Consider the following 2,323-nt stretch of genomic DNA (forward strand, 5'->3'; position numbering starts at 1 on the left):
GGGCTGGGTTTGTTAAGCTGCGCTCACCAGGTGCTTGTTCTTAAATAAATATGCATGTGTTTAACATCATTTTTTCAGCCTGACATGGTGTTTGTGTTCACCGTCATGTTGCTCTGGCTGGCCAGCAGACTTTTGATGTATCGACCCCCGCTAACGCTGACACTTTCAGTTAACACAAAGCTGCTGTTAACTTAGTTTTACGGTGATTTACAACAACTTCTGTAGCTACATTTTCCCAGACGTTCCTCTGGCTCACGCACTGGAAGATGATGCCTCCAATCACAATCCTGAAGCTTTGAGTGACTCAGTTGTTTCCGTAACTGAGGGCAGAGCATCGAAGAGTATAATGAACAAGTAGGAAAGGCTGGCGGTGATTCAGAGGTCTGCAGCCAGACTTGGAAACCCAACTTGGACACATTTGGTCAGTCGATGCAGACTCAGACTGTCGAGCCAAACTTTGTTGAAATCAATACAAATTTATTTTAAATTCTAGAGGAGATCGTCAGCCTGATATCGTTGGACAACAGCTCCTTCCAATTAAATGACAAAACAGCCTAATTAAGTCCAAATTAAATGACGTGTCTTTGCTGAAGCACAGACATTGGCTCTATAAATCACCTTTCTTGTCGGAAACAAAGAGTAAAAAGTATTTTAGAGGTTTTATGTTTTTGATTTACATTAATTGTACAAAGATTTGAATAAAATGAAATATTGCTTCCATCAGCAGAAACAATGCTACCCTGATTAACCCCTCAGCTACATTACACAAACTGCATATCTTCTTTATACACTTTAAGATGGTTTGGTACAGCTGACCGATAATGGTGCACCAAACAGAAGACGTCCACTGATTGATGATAAATGCAGGTTGGTAGATGTCTAGATCACAAACTGAGCATGCATGTCACTAGTGAACTAGAGAATAACTTGACTCACAGCTCTGCTAACTGATTCACAGCAGGAATATCTTGTAGGCGGGACGTTTTTCTTCTCTGCAGCAGAACCAAGTCAGCACAATTTTAAATAAACTTCCAAAAAAGAGGCCAATAACTGCACAGTCCTTTGTCTCAGTGTGTGACAGCGTTGTCTTCAATGCCATTTTCAGTGTGTTTCAGCATCACAGAGAAGCTTTACACTGACCAGTTTCTCTAGATGATGTGTAATTAATATGTTTTTGTTACTGCTGAGGATACTTGTTGTAAAACTCTGTTGGATGTGATGTCCTCGTGTTGCAGGTCCGCCTGTGGTGTTCATAAACCCTCAGGTTTCTGCTCCAGCTCATTTCTGTGACTGAGTCCACACTGCACTCTGAGGGATTAAAATCATTAAGACAATTTATATCAAACATCCACCATCAGGCCAATCATCTTCTCCATTTGCTCGTGCCCTCCATCCCTCTCTGCGTCCACATCTAACCTAATTGGGGCTGTAGCTGTGGGCTGCAAATCGTTAAGGCTCGGATGCTTCTGACTGCAGCGAAATCAGAGCTTCACTAACATAAGATGGACTGACATGCCAGAGGGAAAAAATAAAATAAAAGAAATTAATTAAAAAAGAGAGGGTAGTAGCTGATGGGGAGGGTTGTGTGGAACAAATCAGGTTCAACTGGGTGGAAGGTCAGCGAACTGTTAGTCAGCAATCTCCAAACAGGCTTCATGTTACAGCTGGGGGGAGGGACGGGGTGAACAGGGTGGTGGTGGTGTCACACGTGAAATGAATGAATGAACTAAGATCTGGAAGCCTCTCATTAAAATTAAAGCACTCATTAAAGCTAATTGCCAATTTAAAGAATCTGGAGAATCTATCCAGCTTGCTGGCTGCTTCCGATCTCTCCACCTGTGAGTCACAGCAGGAGGAGGACACCCCACGCTCCTTCTCCTGGCATCACCGGGCCAGAACAACGCCACTTTCTTATTCTGCAAAAGAAAACCCACGTTAAGCTTGTTTTTTTGAATCATGGTGTAAAAATGTCTTTGATTTACCCGTAGGTCTCTTCAGGTTTTAATAGAATAACGATTCTGTGTTTTCAGCTCTTACCAGTTTGACAATCCCTTGTTTTTAAATGGTTCTGATGGTTTTTGGTACCTATAAACTCTAAACCAGCTAAAATGCTAAAAGACAAAAACATTATGAATGAGGAGCACAATTTAAGAAAGTGTTTTTTTTTTTTTTTTTTAGCTTTTGAAATTTAAAAATAAATAAATAAATAAATAAATCAAACATATCCAGAACAATTTACATTTTTTTCTCCAAATAAGTTTTTGCTTTTCACTTAAACTTCGCTTTTTTCTCTTTTCTGCATGATTATCATGAAGACTGTGAT

The 2,323-nt window shown here is 40.3% G+C and overlaps 1 long non-coding RNA gene across 1 annotated transcript; it reads right to left on the reverse strand.

Moving 5' to 3' along the window:
• Positions 1–341: 341 nt before the first annotated feature.
• On the reverse strand, positions 342–2,323 carry LOC113032080 (uncharacterized). The gene is made up of 3 exons (XR_003273840.1): positions 2,240–2,323; positions 2,038–2,111; positions 342–1,916 (listed from the first exon to the last, which is right to left on the reverse strand). It is a non-coding gene; the product is annotated as an uncharacterized LOC113032080 (long non-coding RNA).

This window comes from Astatotilapia calliptera, chromosome 2 (genome assembly GCF_900246225.1).
Source record: "Astatotilapia calliptera chromosome 2, fAstCal1.2, whole genome shotgun sequence".
NCBI classification, from domain to species: Eukaryota; Metazoa; Chordata; class Actinopteri; order Cichliformes; family Cichlidae; genus Astatotilapia; species Astatotilapia calliptera.